This window comes from Chinchilla lanigera, unplaced genomic scaffold (assembly GCF_000276665.1).
Source record: "Chinchilla lanigera isolate Chin_1 unplaced genomic scaffold, ChiLan1.0 scaffold00011, whole genome shotgun sequence".
In the NCBI taxonomy this organism is placed as follows: Eukaryota; Metazoa; Chordata; class Mammalia; order Rodentia; family Chinchillidae; genus Chinchilla; species Chinchilla lanigera.
The window spans coordinates 34310341-34331873 of record NW_004955412.1 but is presented as its reverse complement, the minus strand read 5'-3'; the positions used below and the strand labels follow the sequence as shown (position 1 = coordinate 34331873).

The 21533-nt window shown below is 41.6% G+C and overlaps 1 protein-coding gene across 1 annotated transcript in view; it reads left to right on the top strand.

The window, feature by feature from the left end:
• Positions 1-21533, top strand: part of Opcml (opioid binding protein/cell adhesion molecule-like) — a 1129591-nt gene that overhangs the window by 53730 nt on the left and 1054328 nt on the right. The window lies entirely within an intron of this gene.

Below are 21533 nucleotides of genomic sequence, written 5' to 3'. Positions count from 1 at the left end.
CCTGCCTGGCAAGCGCAAGGTCGTGAGTTTGATTCCTGGTACCGGAAAAAAAGCAAAAAAAAAAAAAAAAAAAAAAAAGAATAATGTTCTGTGGCATCCTTGGATAACCAGGGCTGACAGTGAGCCAGTGGGAAGGATTTTGAAACTTCTCAGCACAAGAAACAAGTGCTTGAGGTGACAGATCTGTGAATCACCCAAATCTGTTCATTATACATTAATTACGTACAAGTATTGAACTATTACACTGTACTCAACAAAATTTTTATTCTCACATATATGTATCCTGTCCACTTCTACTCTAAAAGCAAAAAAAAAAAAAGAAAGGAAGAAAGTATAAAAAAGTCCCCATCAAACATCCGCTAATAATCCTAAGAAAGACTTTGGAAAATGAATGAGATTCAAAGCTGTTTTGAAGTTCTGAGTGACTGTGATGTCACCCAGAGGCGTCTGAAGCTTTTTGGGCAGGGGTGTTGCTGGCTGGGGTCAGAAGTCAAAGTGCTCCCCACATCGAAAGTGTGAAGGTTCTCTTCATGCAATTGTCTTTGCTAGCACCGTTTCTCAGAAGCAAGTTCAGAGAATAGGTTAGAGAACTAAAGCCCATTAATACCTTTCTTTCTTGAAGAGCTAGTGGTGTGTCTGACAGAGGTAGGTAGTACTTCTTGTGCTGAAGGCAGCAGAAGCTTAAAAGAAGAAAAGTAGGGGAAGAACAACTAAAACAGACAGGAACAGAGGTTGGCCCAAGGTAAGCATCCCCATCCTGCAGGGCAGCCTTGCTGTGTGGTAGTCGATCTCCACTTGCAAACCACTGGGAAAGTTGGGTGGGTTGAGAGCCCTCTGCCCCTGTGGCTTGTCCCCTTAACACCTAGAATCCTGCTTTAGGATGGAGGGAAATCAATAAATGGCTTCTGTATTGACACTGTAATTTATGAATTGCCAATTGTTTTCAGGCAGGTAACCGGTAGGTGGTTTTATACTCTTTTTTCAGAAAATAATGCGTAGGGCAGTCAGCTGAGTGCCCGACGGCCAGAGCTGACCATCCTCCTTGGCCCTTTCATTGTCCACACCCTGGCTTGTCCTTCTTCCCGGCTCCCTGCTATTAACAGTTACCAGGACAGAGTCTGCATTTCTCGCCAGATGGTTTCATGAATGTAGGAACTAGAATAAGTTAATTTGTTGCTGTATTCCTTGGCACATCCACAGGATCTAAGATGTATTCATGCCAGTGTATTCCTGTTGGAGGAATGAAAGAATAAATGATTGTCCTGTGGCTTCTTTGCTTCTGAAAAAAATGAAAAAAACATAAAGTTGCCACCAGTTATTGCTACCCAAGGAAAATATGTGAAATAGGAACTGTGAGATTGAGTACATTTTCACGGCTTCTAAATTTCTCCACTGAAGTCCTCAAAGACCAGAAAAAATTAACTACCCAATAACAATCATACCAGGAAAAGTCAGTTTATAATTTGTCTTGATGTTCCTTTCTCTGTAGCCTAATCAGGCCATTTGATGAGGGGGCCTCTACAGCAGTTTACAGACTCGGGAAAGAATTGGATGTTAGGCTGTGTCACCAAGGGAGAAGATAAGAATCCCTTGGAAGATGGTCCTGTATGCTGAGAATTACCTTATTAGGTAATTATGAGGCTTAACACTCTTTTCTTCCGCCTTTGAGCTTTGGATCTTATTTTGTTTGGTAGGTCTCTTGGGTGGTAACAGCTGTGTGAATACAGGGAGACTCCCAGCTCAGCCATGGTTTTGCTTGTGGTCCTCGCAAGCTTTAGAAGCCTTTTTGTGTTTTGTCCTTCTTCCACTCCTAGAGAGCTCTTGCTCCTCACTTGCCATCCCCAGAAGGATGTGATTGCCATCTTGCCCTTTGTTCCTCTCCACCCCTCAAGGACCTTTTTATTTCAGAATCATGGCCAGAGACATTTCCATCCTGTAGGAATGATCTTTGGGACATTCAGTTTACCCTATTTCCTTGACTGCAGCTGCCTTGGCCACCTAATCCACCATCTATACTGGGTTCTCTATAATAACCTGGGCTTGAGCAAATTATATTATTAAAGGTTAAGACTGGATTTCATCAGTCATCTTGCTTGCTGATGCCTCTCTTATTTCCTGAACCTAGGAAAAGAGAGTGAGAGCTGATAAGTTTAGGGAGGAGTGAAACCTCTTCTGAAATCCCATCTCTGGGAAGATGGGATCAATGGATGGCCAAAAAACAAAACAAAGCAAAACCCCAATGGGACTGCAGTGGGCTGCAGTGGACCCTTTTTGTTCAGTGTTTCTTGTTCAGAATGCCCATGAGCAAACGCCTCGCTGTCCTGGGTGTGTCCTCTACCTCTGCCATTTAATGCAAAAATGAAATGGATGAAAAAACTAGAAAAATTCTAAGATGGAAGGTGGTTGGAGGAGGAAAAAGGTGACAAGAGAATGAGTGAAATAAGCCATGTGCAATCCAAGAAGCAGCTGTTTGTGGCACATACAGTTGCATCCAGCTTGGCTTGAAATGTTTGTATCCGCTTGGATGGGGTGCTATGTCGTGAAAACAACAACAAATCCACAGCAAAACCTTCAAATAAAACACTTCTGAAAATTCAAGTTGTGTAATGATGACATCATTTCAAAAAACTGGAATACTGCAATATTCCTGAAGCAGCACAACAGGAGGGTGCCCACAGCCAGCCCACAGCTTGTTCCAGGGCTGAGAAGTGAAAGTAACAGGCCCCAGAAAGCCTAAGAGACACTCTGGGCAGCTGGGGTGGCTTCCCGTGCTGCCCAGTAGTCTTGTTGCCTTGACAAGAGCAGATTCCTTCCCACTGCCCCGCTTGGGCACCTTGCCCAACTCTTTCTCTTAGCCATCATCTTTGGAGGAAGCAGGGTTCCCTGTGCACACTCCAAGGCCGGGGCTCGGGGGGAAGCCGAGACCCCCTCTGATCCTTTTCTGTGTTCTCACGCACCTGACTCCTTGCCATCTATCCTTTTGTGCAGAGAATAACTCTGAAAGAAAGGGATTCAAGCCAAGTCTCTGAGGGCAACCAGAGTGCACTGGGTCCTGGGGTGCATACAACCTACTGACTTTTTCATTTGATGTCCTGAAAGGAACTCATAGTTGTGTGGACCTGTGATAACTCATGAAGCAGAGCTTGCCTGAACAGATGGAAAACAAATCTTCCAACTCAGACATTCTCAAAAGTGGTGAAATTGACCTGATGACCATTTCTCCTCACTGCCCATTGCTGCTGTCTCTGTCATCTCTATCTTCTCAGTCTCTGAGTACGGAGAGCCCTTCCTGGTCCTTGTCCTGGTGTGGAAAGATTATATTTGTAATTCCAAGAAAAAGTTATTGGAATTTCAATTAATTAATTACAATCTACCACTTCCAGTGCAACCCATGGCATACATAATGACACAATTATATATCCAAGATGGTGAGGAGAAGAGGGGGTCCTAAGTCCAGCTAGGATGATGGCTAACTGGAACAAAGGCCATGACCCAGGGCTGAACCCAGGTTTCATTAATTCATCAAGAGGGGAGCTGCTTGGGGATGAATGACTGTAGCTGTGGTAGAAAGTATGTGAGTGCCATGAGCTGGGCTAGGTAGGACACCTGAAATCTCCTCTGCAATACGCAGAGAAAAAGATATGCAGAAAGAATAATCTGCATAACACAATTCAAGGTAGAATCTAATGTTTGGGGGTCAGTATTTCAGCTCTGATGTGTAACTTTTTATGCCCTGGGAAGTCATAGCCTCTTATCTGGAGCCTTGATCCCAGCTGACAGCATAGAGCACGGCCCTCTCTCCCGCCTGGCTCAAGCAAGGTTTTGGGGAGCTACAGGGTGGAGCAACACTGACCTGTTGCCTTGCTTCAAAGACTACACATCAGTACCTTGGCTGGACCAATTTGCATTGCTTACACATCAGTACCTTGGCTGGACCAATTTGCATTGCCAATTGAAGGGATAAAGAAAAGTCCTAGCCAGCGCAATACGTGGAAGTAGGATCAGGTTCAGCCAAAATGGAGACAATTGCTCTTCTTTCAAGAAGAGTTGTCCAGGTGGTCATCCACATCTGAGTTCCTCTGAATCTTCTTGTCCACTCTCTCCGTAGCCCCTGCTTCTTCCTAGTCCCATTCCTCCTGGTCCCTTGCCTTGTGCAAGTCATGGCCGTGACCAGTGCGGCCATCATTGTTTAGCAGGGGCTTGCCTGGAATGAGATTTTGATCGATCTCTGTGCCGCTGGTCATCCACTGAAGAACACTTCACTCTGGGAAAAAGTGTGTACTACAGTGCCTCGCGTTTGACATCTGGACACTGCCTCCCTCCTTGGCTTCATCTATCCTCAGTCTCCCCACCCATTCTCATTCACCCTACAAACACTTGGTTAACTAACTCCTTGTATCCCTAATATGGTACATATACTTTTCTCTCTTCTTCAATTGTCATCCCATTATTCCACCTCTGCCCTTCTCTTCTTTCTGGGAATAATTATTGCTTTGTCCTTTGCTTTGAACCTCAGTCCAGGTGAGGTGCCTTTTCTGGGATTCTACAGCATTCCTGTGCTTCCATCTTCCTCTAAGCTTACTACAGAGTAGTACACTACCTCATCTTACTTTCCTTTACATTAGGCTGTGATTTCCTGGAGAATAGGTATGTCTGCCCAGAACATTGTTGGTAAGCAGGTGGTGATTAGTAATAACTGTGAATTCACAAATGAATGGTATTGGAGACAGTGACTTCAGAAGTAGATGGGTCTGATGGAAGGTGGGAAATGATTGACAACCTTCAATGTTACAGTCTGTGTTGAAACTGTTCACTTTGCTGTCTGGACTATTCCTCTCTAGGAGACTTGATACTTGTACCTGGAACCAGGTACCAGACATCCTAAATTCAGTTTTTTTTTTTTTTTTTTTTTTTTTGTAGTTTTTTTTTTTTTTTTTTTTTTTGTAGTACCAGGAATTGAACTCAGGACTTTGTGCTTGCCAGGCAGGTGCTTATACCACTGAGATACATCCCCCGCCCCAACATCCTTAATTCAGGTAGGGACCAGCAAATTAAGAACCCCTAAGGAGTATTAAATTAATGTTTACATAAAGCGTATAACTATTTATCCTGACAAAGCATAAACTAATTTACTTATTAAACAAAAATGGATAAATAAGAGCAAGTAGAAGAAAGAGATGGAATGTAAAAAGGTGCGTGTATAGGCCATGTACCCAAGAGAAACACTATTTTTATTCTTAGTGAGTCAGTAATAGCTTTGCCTTAAGGACTACTGACTCAGCCCATTCTTAACCAGTGTAATTCATTCCAATCACAAATATCATATCCTTATTAAAGTGTTACTCTCTAAAGTGCTGTGTTATGGATAGTGGAGATTTGCTCTGTAGCATCTCTTCCATCTCCCTCTGTTATATCAGTCTGCACACAGTTCTTGGGCAGCCCATCCTCCACCCATCAGCTACACAGTTTGGATGTGCTGGCTATGAAATGAGCTCCATAGATTGGCCGGCAACCCAGGTGCAGCCCTCTGCACATCACTTCTACCTGTAATGACCCATTTAGAGACAGGCATGAGACTCAGACCAGTGCGGTGAGATGGAGCTCTCTCTGTGTGGAGCAGTTGTAGAGATTGTGTGTGACTACGTATCTTCGAAAGACCCTCCTCTCCTTCTGAATCTCCTTAGAGTTTCCTTTGATCTTTGTATTTTTTTTTTTTAATGACAAAAGAGGAGATGACCTATTCACTCACCAACCTCAAGTTCCTTGTCTCCCTTTAAGTGTATGACTCAGCAGTCCAACTTTCTAAAGGAGTTGAAATTATTTAAAACCACAGGCAACTCTAAAGTCAGCAAACCTATTTAGCATCACGATTTTAAAATAAGACTGAACAAACATTTTCGCAGGACTTGGATGCTGCTGGAAAGAGCCTGCATTCTTTCCTCACACAGACACAATGAGGTCTGTTTGCAGTGGGGGCCCTCTGCTAATCCTCAGCCCGATGTGTCTGTGTTTATTTAAAATTTGAGGCTGGGTCAGGTTTTCATGCAGTTATCCTCTACTCCCAGCCCTCCTCAGTGTCCTTTCTTCCCCTGGGGTGAGGGGTCAAAGTGAAGGCCCAGAGTAGTCCACCTAAAACTCATCTTTCTCAAAGAGTGATTGGAAGTCCCCACCTCTGTGTGTTCCGAGAATGAATGGAGAGGGTAGAGTCTGAGGCACTGAGAATATACCCCTGTTAGAGTCCCTTGTCACTTGGCTTAGCTGTGGGCCACTTGTGCCTGGGAAGTGGAGGTAGAGGCTGGCTCCACAGAAGACTGGGACAGGCTCAATTTACCAGGAGGGTGTCAGCATCCTGTACCTGAGGGGGGACATTGCCAATTGCTGTGGGGTCCGTTCATAGATATTTTCAGCCAATCTTGGATTTTCATTCGGCAGAAACCCTGGAGGATTAGTCTTCTCAGATGACAGAAGAGAAAGGATTCCTCACAGGAGGAAGACAAAACTTAATTGCTGCAGACTATTTCTGGATATGGGAACTATTTGGGGCCTGCCAGCTGTCTCAGCACTAAAACTCATCAAGATCCCCCGCTGAGAAATGGTGAGCTGGCTCAAGTGCTCCCTTGACCTCCCAAAGCAGTGCCAGCAGAGAAGAATGGCAGCCAAAGATGGGGTGACCCTGTCTGGGTTATGTCACTGGAAGTGCAAGTGATTTGGCCCATAGTGGAGGGCCTCTTCTTCACCTTTGCCCAAGTGGCAGTGACACTGAAGTCCTGCTCTGTGAGTAGTCTGAGCTCTCCTGTCCCTGACCTGGGCCATGTAAGCAGTGTTGCTTCCTCCAGGACACATGGCCCATCACCTCCTCTTTCACTGTAATCATGAGAACATACTGCAGAGTAATGTGGTTCACTTGAAAAGGCTGCACTGTGCTATTCAAAGTTTTACCAAGCTAAAGTTGGCCTGGCTTCTGGCATTTGCAGAGGATTTGAGGATTAGGAAGAGTTGTGTGAAGAAAAGAAAAAAACTCAAAGACCCTCCTCTCTGAAAGGAAGTGTGTTAAAAGGGTTCATTTGTCTTTGTGCCAGAGTTTAAGTTTCCATTTTCATGGCCACCCTCCAAGCCAGACCCTTATGCCACATTTTCGTTCAGCAGTCTGCTGGGCATCTCTCTGCTCCCCTGTCCACAGCATCTTCCACCCAGTCTACCTTCCACATCCGCATCATTCTTCAGAGATGACCTGTTTGACCCCAGCCCCCTTCAAGGCTGATCAGGATTGCAGGGAAGCCTCCTTTTTGTCTATGCCTTTCTGGAATAACCCTTCTCTTCCAGCTGGAGGAGTTTATAGAATGTGCTTATGTACCCTATTGCTCATCCCACTCCACTTTTTCTCTTAAAAAATTACCTTTCAAAATTCAAAAAACACAGGTGAGTACACAGTGGAATATTTGGGAAATGCCTATTTTCCGTCCCTGTGTCCCAGATGAACAGGTTCTCCGCTGGGGTGACCAGTGCCACCAGTGCTCGCTCTCTTAGGGTGAATCGCAGCTCTCCTCTCACTCCCCTTTCCCTTACTGCTGGGTGTGTGCAACATTCTCAGCTCTGCATCTCCCTTTATCTAACAAGAATTCTTGGGGACCATTCCGTATTGTATGCAAAGCATTTCTTCACTCTATTTTATGTATCCCTTCCATTCTTCTGTGGCTCTGAAATCTTTCTTTCAAATTCTGATGTCAATGCTACTTCTCTCAGGAAGGCTTTCCTTGTTATTTCAGCCTGCACTGATCTCTCCCTGTGCTGCGGTATAGACTCTTCTGCTGGTTTCCTGAACTACTCCACCTGTATTGCTAGCTGGCTTTATTGTTCCTGGGTCAGAGCTTGCCAGATAGACTGCAGTGTCTTTAAGGATGAGGTCTCATCCTCATTTGCAGCTCCACAACATCTAAGAGAGAGCCTTGTGTGTAGTGGGGATGCAGTAGACTTGGTGGCTTGATAGACAGCTTAGGGAACAGACTCCACCAACTCTGCCTTCTCCAAGAGAAGGCGCTGACGCTCTGTATCTCCCCAGCTGTGAAAAGCCTTCTGTGGCATCTCTGGGAATGTAAAGGTGTGCTTGTCCTGAGCAAAGGACAAAGGGCAGCAGTTCCATGCCTGTTTCCTTTCAACAGTCAGTTGCTCTTTTCATTTTTTTTTCTCCAAAAGTCAGCCAGTAGGTAAACTCTGCCAAAGCGTAAAGTGCAGAGTAGAAAGATGGGTCCTCTTGGTTGGCTGTGCCCAAGATCAAGCCCTCTTGAAGATGCCTGACAGAATCACAGCCCTCCACTCATGTTCCCAGAAATTATCCTGCAGGCCAGGGCTGCAGAGACAAGGGACAGAGGGAAATCACTGCCAACTCACCTCGCTCCAGTGACATCTGCTGCACCGTGCAGGAGCAGCTGTGTGGGTTGCGTCCACCACAGGGTGGGGAAGGTATGCTACTTTCCCACACTCCGGTCAGCACCCCCAGGGGCCCTTTCCACAGCAAGATTGTGCCTAGATTAAGTACATAACTTCACATTAGTCTAATTAATTCTAATAGACTCATTAGTCCAGTCTTAGAGCTTATTCTCAAGGGAATGATGGCCTGAAGCTGTGAAGAGTGTTTTCTTTTGTGAGGAAATCATGTTGTTTTCTTTCAAGTTGGAATTCTAAAACATGGCTTCTGGGATTTGCGAGTCTCATCTGGGGAGGTGCCTAGAGCCAGCATGCCCTGGTGAAAGTCGCCTGCCGGTCTTTTCTGTTGTCTTTGGGTCCCAAGAAAGGTCAAGTTAATCAGAGTGCAGGTCAAGGACAGTGTTGTGTAGATGCCAGGGACAGTGAATGGTTTGGTAGCTGTGAGACAGGGCACATTAATGTGGGAGAGATGATGCAGGGACAGTTTCATGGATATGTTGTACTTGAAAGGCTCCTTAAAAATGAGCAGGATTTTCTGAACGATGAAGGAATGGGGAGACAGCAAGGACAGTGGAACAGCAAGACAGGAGAATCTTCCTGTAACAGTGGGAGGGAGAGTTCAGCTGGAGGGGCACCTGTGTGTTGGGATTGGATGTGACAGGCTTAAAAAGGCAACTGGGCCTAAGAAACACTTTATGGATAGGCGAAAAGAGGAGTTTAAAGCCTCCAAATGTAATAATAAAAAATGCAAACATTAATGCCCCCAACTTGAAAAATAGATGTTATATACTTGTATTGAGTATCACATTATACCCTCCAGATAAGTACAATTAGTATTAATAAACATTTTGTAAAAGTTTAAAGAGGTGGAAATGTTAACTACCGTGATTTGAGCATTCTGTACTATTTACATGTGCCGAATTATTACACAGTACACCAACAGTTTTTCACAATTAAAAATCTAAAAAGCAACTGGGTTCAGACTGATGAGTACATGCAGAATTTAGTACCGTGGATCCTTCCTCCAGGCAATGAGAAGCTCCCGGAGGCTTTGCTGTGGAATAACTGGAGCATTCGTTTGAGGAAGCAACAGGTGAACACTGCTGACAGGAAGTGGATGAGGCTGGAGTGGGAAGAACTGGAGAGAAAAGCAGTGAGCAGAGAGACATTTGCAGTACTTATTTGAGGTGATCTGTTAGTAAGGTGGGTGTTCCCACACAGATGTTTCTGAGAGGAGGAGTGCGAATTTAGTAATTCACGCCTTAGGGCATGGTGAGAGCACGCCTTCCTGGGACAGGACTTGTGGTAGAGCCAGCTCCTGCCTGACAGGGCAGGGGGCAGCGAGGCTCTGGCTGGGGACAGCCCTGCCTTCACAGGCTTGGGCCACACTCTCTCCTTTCCCGTGGGATGCTTCCTCTACCTGGCATATACTTTCCTGGCCACAGTGCTTGCTGTTCATCTGTATTCCTGCACCTGTACCTGCGGAGCAGAGCTGCGGGACACATTGTAGCACTTACCCATGCTTTTCACTTCAACTCAAAGAAGGGGTTGCAGGTGCTTTGTAGAGGTGGAGGACGGGACCGGGGAGAAGTGGGTGAGGCATGGGCGAAGCATTCTCATGACAGCCTGTCAAGTATCCACCTTTTTTTCCTGGCTCTCTCTGTGAAACCCATTATCTTCAGGCCAAGGTGCCTAAGAGGGCTCCAGGCCACACGTGATTTATATTCTAACCCCTTTGCTTTGGGTATTTTCCACAAAGTCTCACTTCCACTTGCACATTTCTTCTGGGAGCCCCATCTACACTTCCTGCCACAAGGCCACCGGAAGCTGAGTCCTGGGAAACCTGGAAGCCACAGCTTTCCTGAGCTGCTGTGTGAAGTTGTGAGTGTGCAGAAGAGAAGGAGAGTCGTGAGGTGTCCCTCTGACAACCTTCCCCCTGGCACTCAGCCTCTGCTGCCTGCGCCAGCATCCTTCCTTCACCCATGGGAAAGGGACTGTGAATTAGCACCTTGGCATGCAGGTAGAGAGGTCTGGTCACCACAGCCTGCTAGCCTGCAGGCAGTGCCCCTTGGACTCTTCCACAGGACCATGGACAGGTGGCCAGGAGGGTCAGCTCAAGTTTTACACCTTGCCGTGGATGGAAGGTGGACAGAAACATCCAGGTTTGTTTTAAAGATTTGACTTCATTTCAACTATAGCACTGAAATTTGCAACTTGTGCCCATCAGCATCAGGTATTCTTTACTGAGAGTGTGGCCAGGCGACACAGGCGAGGTGCTGCTTTCTGTTCCTGCTATAGAGATGAGAAAACAGAAGCACTGCCAGGTCAAATTGCAGTGCAAGTGGTGGAGAGGAGGAGACTCCAGATCTGCATTACAAAGCTGCCACTCTCTCTCCTCCCTGGCTCACTGCTTCTTTAGCGTCAGATAGCAGATTCAGTTATTACAACTAATTTTGTGCATTTTTCCACTTGGAGGAAGAGGAGACCCATTGAACCCTTGGCCGATGAAGTTCACAGAGAAAGGTGAGGAAGTCAGCCTGAGAGGGTGGCCTGTCTGCCCTCCCTGCTCCAGAGGATATGGAGGCGTGGACGGATCTGCCGTCCCTCAGCTGGTGGAACTAGTAGCACCGCTTGAGAAGCCATCTGAACCCCACCTGGGCCAGAGGGGGAAGGGTCCAGAAATTCTTCCTCCCCTCCAGGGCTTTTTCTTTGCTTCCTTGTTTCCTTTGCTTTTATTTCTTGGTAGGATTGCCTTTCCACTCTTCCTAAGTATTATTAATCTAGTTCCTTAGACTATTGTAGATGTTTAGTACATGACTGCCAAAGTAAAAATAGCTATAACTGTACAAAAATGTGCAAATTTCTTATTCAACTTGCTTGATGGCAGTGTTTTGGGGTTTTGTTTGTTTGTTTGTTTAGACTTTTGTGACGTGTGCGGAGGACTGAAAATGCAGACTCAGGACACAGGGTAGGAAGAGATGTGCTGAGCCAGGCTACCTCCCCAGTCCATGGAACCCTCCATTGCATCCCTTTCTGACCATGCTTCATGCTGGAAAGGGACCAAGGGTGAAAGCCATTGCTCTCCAAGGGGGCTGGGATCCTCCTGCAGGGTCAGAGTCATCTGCCAGGTGCCTGGGAAAAGCCAGGATGTCCTTGGCTCTAACGGCTTAATTTGCAGTTCTCAGATGTTCAGCTGGGGGACAAATGCAAAAATCAACAGTTTCCTTCAGGGAAGTTTTTTGGGACAGGGAAAAATAGAGGTCACACTAGGATTTTTCCCCTTTTTTTGAGATCAATCTAAATATAAACACCTGTTTAAAAAAGAAAACAAAACCCCAATAGAGAACACACTGCAAATCTCAAAAGTAGTGGGTTGCACCCCCACCCCAGGCCATGTAGGATGCAATACTGACGTCATCTACGTCATCTGCTAGGCCCCAGTGAGTACACACACACACACACACACACATACACACACATACTGTCTACTTCTCCCTGCTCCCTGTCCTAGCCTTGTCACCAGAATTATAAGCATCACAATGAAAGTTTACTATTATCCATAAAGAAGTATTTTCTTTCTTTTCCTTCAGAACAGGGAGGGGGTTAGGCCCAGGTCCTCACTTTGAGCTACATGTCAGTCTATTTTTTATTTTTTTATTTTGAGGTTGAGTCTCACCAAGTTTTTCCATGTGAACTTGTACTTATAATCTTCTTGCCTCAGTCTCTCAGAGCGCTGGGATTACAGGCAAGCGGCACCATACCAGGCTTGGAGTGCATTTTTTGTATTTTCTCTGAAGTTAGAATAAAATGTTTCAAATTTTTGTACAAGAATGAGTTAAAGACAGGTGGTAGCCCCTGTCTATAATCCCAGCGCTGTGGGAGGCTGAGGTAGAAAGTTTTCAGGTTTGAGACCAGCCTGACCAACTTAGCCACTTAGCAAGACTTGTCTCAAACTGTTTAGCCTGGTATTGAGTATTTGAGCATTCTTTTAGTTTAAACTTGAATTCTCTGATTGGTTCCCATACTTTCTTAGAATGACCTTATACTTTAACACCAATTTTCCCTTATTTCCTTATCCTATGTCTCCACTGATACACTGATGCTGCTACTCATCTTCTGAGGCACAGCTGTTTTAATAATAATTATCTTTATTATTATCTTAATTATTATCTCCAATTTATCTTTCACTGAATGTGCTTTTGGTTTCCTAGCCAAGAAGTCACTGCCACATTCTATGTCAGGAAGAATTTCTCCCCTGTTTTCTACAATGCTTGAGTTAGTTTTTGTATGTGACATAGTAAGGGTCAATTTAGATTTTCTGCGTGTGGATAAACAGTTCCTCCAAGTCCTTGATTGAGAAGACTGTCACTTATCCCACAAAATAGTCATGTTGCTAATGTCAAAATGCTCTTGACAACATGTGTGTTGGTTTATTTCTAGAAGGTGTACTCTATTCCGTGTCTGTCATTACACCTGTCCCACACTGTTCTTTTTTTTTGTTTTGTTTTTTGTTTTTTTTGTTTTTGTTTTTTTCTCCGGTACCAGGAACCGAACTCACGCCTGCCAGGCAGGCGCTTTTGCCGCTGAGCTAAATCCCCAGCCCATGTCCCACACTGTTCTGACCGTTGTAGCTTTGTGATACATTTTGATAACAGGAAGTGTGAGAGCTCTACCCTACTTCTTTTTCAAGATCATTTGGCTACTTGGGGCCCCTTGAGTTTCCATATCATGTGGAAATAGATTTTTCTAGTCTCAAAAATGCATTGTGGGGGCTGGGGATTTAGCTCAGCGGCACAGCACCTGCCTGGCAAGCACAAGGTCACAAGTTCAATTCCCAGTACCGGAAAAGAAAACAAAAAACAACAAAAAAAATATGCATTGTGATTTTAGTGGGATTGTATTGACTCTTTCATCTGCTTTGGATAATACTGACGTCTCGTTGTAAATCTTGCAATCCATGAGCTTGGGGTAGCTTATCCATTTATTTGTGTCATCTTTAATTTCTTTAGGGAATATTTTATTGTTATTTCAATGTACAAATCTTTTGTACCCTTGGATAAATTTATTCCTGGATGTTGTATCATTCATTTTGATACTATTATAAGTGGAATGATTTCTTAATTTTCTTTTTGGATTGTTCATTTCTAGTTCACAGAAATATAAGCAATTTTCACATGTTTATTTCATATGCTACAACTTTGCTGAGTTAATTTGTTCTAATATTGTCCTTTGTGTGTGGGTGCACATGTGTGTATGTGTGTGATCTTTAGGGTTTTGGAGATATAAGATTATGTGATCTACAGACACACCACGGACAGTTTCCTTTTTCCATTAGAATTTGAATTTTTTTTTTTTCTTTTGCTTTCTCTACTTTTCTTCTCTAGTTGCTCTCATTGGAACTTCTTGTACAGTTTTGGATAGAAGTGAAAGTGCGTGCTTTGTCATGCTCCCAATTTTGGAGGAGACATTCCTAGCCTCCACCTTTGGATACAATAGTAGTTCTGGCTTCCTGCTACAGCCTTCTGCACTTAAGGTAGCTTCCTCATGGTTTGTTGAGTGTTTCCTCATGAAAGAGTGATAATCTTTATAATCTAGTGCTTTTCTCACTCAACCCAGGTGATAATTTCCCCCCTTTCATTTCATTAATATTGGTACTGTACTGACTAAATTTTATATTTTGAGGCATATTTGCATTCAAGGAATAAATCTCACAGTCATGGTATATGATCCTTTTATGTGCTGTTGAATCTGTTTGTTAGTACTTTCTGTCCTCAGAAGAGATCAGTATTCATAGGTATATTGATGAGTAAATCTTATGTTTACCTTACTTTGGTATCAGGGTAATGTTGGTCTTGCAAGGTGTATTAGAGAGCACTCCCTTTTTCATTTCTGGAAGAGTTTGAGGGCTAATATAATTCTTTAAATGTTCGGTAGAATTCAAACATTTGAAACCACCTGGCTCTGGGCTTTTCCTCACTGGGAGTGTTTTGATTGCTGATTTAATCTCTTTACTACACACGCACACACACACACACACATGCACACATGCATGTGCACACATCTATTCACTTTTCCTATTTCTTCATGATTTGATCTTGGTAGGTTGTATGTTTCTAGGAATTTGTCCAACTTGTTGGGGCACAGTTGTCTACTCTATTATAAGAGTAGTACTCATAATATTTTTATTTCTATAAATTCAGTAACAATGTACTATGTATTATTCTTATTTTCATTGCTGTCTTCTCTCTGTTTTTGAATCTTATTAAATAGCTCTGTCACATTCATTTTTTTGGAAAGAAACAATAGTTTTCTCTATTGTTTTGATAGACTAATCTTTTTAAAAAGATTTTATTCCTTTTGATAACTTCCTAAGGTCTGTGGTTAGGTTATCTGAAGCTTTTCTTTTTTTAAATATAAGTTTACAGCATTAAATTTATAGCCTTAGCTTTATCCTATAACTTTTGGCATGTTGTATTTTCATGTTTGTTTGTCTTAAGATATTTTATAATTTTCCTTGTAATACCTTCTCTTGTTGTTTCAGAGTGTAATGTTAAATTTTGATATCCTCCCTGTGCTCTTGATTCCTATTTTCATTCCTTTGTGGTAATAAATCATATTTTATATGGTGTTAAACTTTTAAACATTTTTGACTTGTTCTGTGGCCTAATATGTGGGTTATCTTGGGGAATTCTTCAAGTACACATAAAAAAATGCATATTCTGCTGTTGCTGGGTGAAGGTTCTGATCTGTGTGCCAGGCCCAATTAGTCCATGGAGTTTTTTTTTCTCTTTGTCCATTTCTTTCTTTGATTTTCTGTCCAATTGTTCTGTCCATTACTGAAACTCGAGTATTACAATCTCAGACTATTTTTATATAGTGTCTTATTTCTCCTTTCAACTCTGTCGTGTGTACTGCTGTTTTAGTTGCTGTTTTTATAGACTATGCTTTATCCATCCTTTCATTTCAACCTATGCCATTTTCCTAAATCTAAATGAGCCTCTTATTAAACCATACACTTGAGCCTTGTCTTTTCATCCATTTGTCCACTGTCTGAATTTGATCAGGAAGTGTGATAGTTGATTTCAGGTATCAGTCTGCCTCTACTGAAGAATGATTGGAGAACTGGTCAAGCATTACTTCCGGGTGCATCTGTGAAGGTATTTCCCAAGAAGGAGCCTTAGCAGGGCAGTTACTCACTCTATGCCTGAGGCTCCACCTAGCTAGCAGGCGACCCATAGGCAATTAGAAAAGGCAAAGCAAAAAATTTTTCACCCTCTGCCCTGGAGCTCTGCTCCTGTCCCTGATCAAGAGAAGTTTAGGCTCTCCAGGCTTTGGATGCCAGACCTTATCCTAGCACCCCTCCCAGGTTCCCCGGCTTTCACCCTTGGACCAAGAATTACATCCCTAGCCAGAGGCTCAGAGGCTTTGCAAATAGGACTGAGTGTGCTACTGGCATCCGGGGTCTCCAGTTGAGGCAGCCTGCACAGGACTTCTCAGCCTCTGAGCCTATTCCCTCAGAGTGCATTTATCTATTTGTTTACATGTATGTGTATGTGTATGTATGCTGTGTCATCTATCTCTCTATCTATTATCTATCTATTTATCTATCTATCATCTATCTATCTATCTATCTAATCTATCTATCTATCTACCATACTTTCTGTATGGTTACTGTGAGAACTACATATAATATTCTAAATTTCTCAATCTGCATTAAATAGATATCTAAACAACTTGAATCACATACAGAAACCCTATTGTTTACAACCTCCCCTCAGAGCTACTTCATGTTACTGATGTCATAAATGACATCTTTAAGTATTAGGTCTCATTAATAGGGATTTATAATTATTGCCATACTGTTATCTTTAGTATGTAAGAATTAAAAGTACAGTTACAAAATCAAATTACAATGATGCTATTTAAATTTTTGTTTATATATTTATCTTTACCAGAGAATTTATATTTTCAGAAAGTTCTGAGTCGTCCTCTAGCACCCGCTCCTTTGAGTGGAATGACACCGTTAGCATTTCTGCTGGAGCATGTTTGGTGGTAATGAACTACTTCTCCATTTGCTTATCTGGAATGTCTTATTTTCTCCCTCATTTGTAAATGACAGTTTTGCTGGATATAGAATTATTGATTAAAAAGTTTCTTTTAGTACTTTCAATATATCTTCTCATTGCTTCTGGTCTGTGTTGTCTATGCGAGAAATTCAGTTCCCATCTGTCCTAAACTTTTGCACATGACAAGGTACTTTCCTCTTGCTCCTTTCAAGATTTCTTTGTCTTTGACTTTCTATAGGTTTTACATTAAATTTTTTTTCTTAACTGATACATAAGACGTAACAATTGCATATATTTATGGGGCAGTAGATGGTTATACTATATGTGTATACATCGTATAATTTTTAAATCAGGTTGAATATACATATCTTTTCCACATTTATCATTTTTTATGGTAAAGATGTTGAAAAATCTCTTCTTGCTTTAAAAAACATGATGTATTATTATCTTTATTCACTCTATTATGCAATTTTGGCATTGTAGAAGTTCTTACTCCTACCTAAAGACTTTTTATAATTTGATTATAGTATGTCTTGGTGTATAGGTCTCTTTGGATTTATCTTTCTTAGAAATTTATTTATTTGTATAGGCACATATATTTGTTGACAATGGAAAGATTTTAGAAAATATTTCTTCAAATAATCTTGATAATGCACATTTTACCCACTTGAGAAATTATCAGACCCCTTACATCCTGCTAACTTTTCTTCATATTTTTTCTTTCACTTTCAGACTTGGTAGTTTTAAAGAATAGGACTTCAGATGTACTGATTTTCTTCTGCCTGAGATCTCCTATGGAAACTTTCTAATAAATTTTATTCTTTTGTATTTTTAGCTTCAGATTTGTTGTTTCCTTTTAACTATAATTTCCATCTCTTTTGATATTCTCATTTTGTTCATATAGTTTTTTAAGTTTTCTTTAGTTCTTTGTATATATTCTCCTTTAGCAATTTGAGCATGTTTAGGACTGTTAAGTTTTTGCCTACTAAATGTTATACTTGTGTTTCTTCAAGGGTAGCATCTGGAAATTGTTTTGTTCTTTTGATTGAGAAAGGTTTTCTCACTTTGCTTTGTTTTTGTGTATCTTCTGATTGCTTTTTGAAAACTCGGCACTGAAAACATTTCTTAGACTAGTTTCCAGAGCTCAATCTTTTCCTTTTATTTTTTTAAACTTTTAAAAATGTTATTAGTACATGTTTGCAGTGCCTGCAGTTTACAATCATCTTAATGAGTGGTTACCTATGCATACTACAGCATTTTTCTTTTTTTAAAATCCCTTTCCTACCTCCTTCTATAATTCTTCTTTTTTGATATTATTAATCTTAGCTCATGTTGTGGATATAATGTTTACATTAAGTGAGGTTATTAGGTTCCTGTACATGGCTCATCTTTACTTATTTCCCTTTCCTCTCCTCCTTACCCCTTGCCCTTTTTCCTTTGGACCCTTTCCCTATCATAAGAGCTCAATCATCTTATACCCTTCTACCTATCCTTTATTATTCTCTTTGTCTGTGCTTCACTTCACTCAAATGAGAGATATTATACATTTAAACCTGTGTGTCTCATTTATTTTACTCAACATTATATTTCCTAGTTGCATTCATTGTCTTACAAATGTCTACCAATTCTGAAAGTGAAAGAAAAAGTATGAAGAAAAGTTAGCAGGATGTAAGGGGTATCTCCAAACCATATCCCCCTGACGATTTACACACATGGCACCTGTAGCTTCCTCCTAGGACTTCCACCAGCCTGAGACCCGAACTGGGACACCATGTCCTTCTTGAGCTCCAAGTTGGGCTACACAGAAACCAGTGCCATGGGCAGCCAACAGACAATGAAGCACTGCAAACATGCTCCACTCGGCTCTACAGGAAGTGGGAATGGAGCCACTTCCTCCCAGCCAGGCCACACTAGGAAGAGGGTGAATTGTTACTCAGCAAAATACCACAGAACCTGCCACAATTTGGCTGTGAATTTTTTCTGCCAGTGGGCATTCATTTGGCTGCTGCTGATCTTTGACTAGTTTCCAGATCTCACATAAACTTATTTTAGTCATTCTATAGTTTTTATTAATGTTTCTGTGGAGCAATGAGGGTGTTGAGCTCCCTAGTCTGTCATCTTACTGATTTCATACCTACAGGACCCTTATACATTGTATGTGCTATAGAGAAGCATTGATATTATTATTGTTATTGTTTTTCCAAAGATATGCACAGTTTTTATTTTTTTTTTTGGAGGGCAGTTAGGAGAGGTAGCACTCAGAACAAACTGGAGAATTGTGACTGCAGTGAGAGGAAAAAAAGGCTTTGTAACAGCCCTTATACTATACAAGGTACCTGATGACCTAAACTTCTGATTTTCCTGAGGAAGTTACCAGATGGGAAGGCAACCCTAACTGCACCTATTTCATAATCCCGAGGTAGAGTGCGCAGGAATCAAGAAACTGAGTTGGAGCAACTAGGCAGCCTCCCAAAGAAAGCTGGATTTACCTAAGGAATGCCGGAATTCACACTGCCCCCTGTTGATGGGGAATGTGGAAGCTGACACCGTGCTGCAGGTGGTCTGATTACAAAGTGGGATTTGGCATTTTAAGATCCTCATTGTTCCAAACTGATCAAAAATCAGTTGTCAACCTTTCTCAAATATTTCTAAGAAAAGGGTATTTTTCAGATTGCTGAGGAGGCAAGGCAATGAGCTTTGGCTTTTGATTAATGAGCTTTGGGTTTGGGACTGTATGTTAAATCATGTGAAAACCTCTTATTAGTTTTATACCATCTTCTAAAAGTGAAAATAAATATGCTAGACAAAAACCAAGGTGGATAGCATATATCTTTCTCTCTCTTTTTAAATAAGTGATGAAAAAATTTGTGAGTCCCAAGGGCTGCTCTTTCTTTTGCCCAACTTCAGATCACTCTGTCGCTCATGACATCAAGTAAGGAGATGGTGATAAGTGACACTCTTCACCACGGGGAATCATTTACATCAGTCTAGTCAGGATACATGCATGTGCGCCTTTATTCTTAAGGTTCTCCTTAAGAATTATTATCCGAAGAGGTCATGCTATAGCTCTCCCAAAGTAACTTCTTCCATAGCATTCATTGTAAGGATACTAATGTATTGCTTTCTGTCCTTTCTACACATATTTTTCTTTTATTATATTTTCTAGAATTCAATTAACAATGGTTGATCAACATCATATTTAGGGCAATCATTATAGATTAGAAGGTAGTTTAATTGTATCCCAGGTTTCTGTTTCTCCAGCCAAATAGTTCCAAAGCCCTTTAACATTTTACAACATTGAGTCAATGCTCAATAAATATTGATCCAATTTTCCAATACTCTAAGCACTTTTAACTGAGAAAAGAACTTAAGAACAGGCCCGTGTTTGGTGTTTGACCTTATTTGTTTTATTGCTAACCTAAGATTATGAATCTTGTGGGCAGAACCCAGCTGCGCCTTTTAATTCTCTTTCTAACTGCAGCACTGAATAGTAATAGAGTGGCCACTGGTATCCAGCTATTGATGTGGCTGATTACCACTACATTGTCGATAACTTAGATCTGAGACAGTGTCAATGAACAGGTTAGAGATGGATTTTTAGAACACAGATTTCTGAATTCTGAGAAGATTATTATCGAAACAAGATGAAACTTGACTTCCATGAAGCTCTACAACTTTGATTACCCTTGAAACCAGCAAGCCTTAGTTTGGGTCTTTTGGTATGAATTCTTGAAATCCTGTGGAGAGTTGGTAGCTATCAGGGTTTCTGTTGGGAATGTGGTTGAATTATATGGCCTATGAAGTTTCTTCCAAATGTAAGATTATGTGCCTCTGAAAGTACAGTGGACATAAATTCTCTTTTTTCCCCCATCAGATTCTTATGTGCATGTATTTCCTTTCATCTATATCCAAATATCTCATTAATATCATCACTCAAGGCGATTCATGTGTTTGAATTCACTTGTAGACTCTGTCCCCAAACATTCATATTTATTTTGGCTTTCTTTCATCTCCATCTGTAGGATGCATCTCTCTTATTTGTAGACATATAGGTCCCTTATCCATGGAAAGCTGATGCCGTGTGGGGTTACTGTCATTGGAGGCATGTGAGCATGTGGGGCTGGTGAGTGTGGTGCCCTAGACTAAAGAGAGAAGTGGTGGCCGAGCTGTTCAGAAAGTTGCTGCCCCGATGCCAGCCCGCAGTCCGGAGGGAGCCAGGGCTGTCACTCCAAACAGCAAAATTAACAACAGTGAAATTGTAAAATACACATCTATTTTTAAGCAATCTATATCTTTGGCTTGTTTCCATTTTTGGCACTTGTTTGTCAAAGGAGAAAAAAATATCCTTCTTGGGAAATTAAATAAATAAATAATTCTGTATGGAAAGGAAAAGCAAAGCAGTAAATAAAAAACACTTCTCTTGTCAGAGTTTACCATTCTAGCATCTGATCAAAAGTTTTGAAGCCTTTTTTTTTTTTCAGCTTACAGTCTATTAGATACATAGGTTTTAAAAATGCACATAGAACAGAATCTTGTCGTGATTAAATTTTCAATTCAGGCACCATCTACTTTATTTGCGATGAGAGGCATGGGAAGGTTTTTTGTTTTTTAATGCTGCAAGCATTGCTGGATCCAGGATATGAATTGTTTTGATTTATAAATGCAATTCTACTAAGCCTAGACCGAGAAGATGTCACATTTGTATTTTATTTTGATCTAGAGCTTGTAGTTCAGTGGTTTTCTAAACTCTTTCCAGAAATTGTTGAAGATGCTACTTATTTAGCTAAGATTCCCTGGCTACTTTAGTTCAGATGTTTGTGACAAGTATAAAACCTATATATTAGTTTTAACTTTAAAATCCTTTTCTTTTCGGCACTGGAGATTGAACCCATAGCCTAGGCCATGAGGGGCAAACATTCTACCTCTGAACCACATCCTTAGACAAGTCTTAACCTATCTACTAACTAGCTTAGAGTCTATTAGAAAATATTCCTTCAATTTTAGCAAAAGAGTTTAGTTAGGTCCAGCCTCATATTTGGTAGA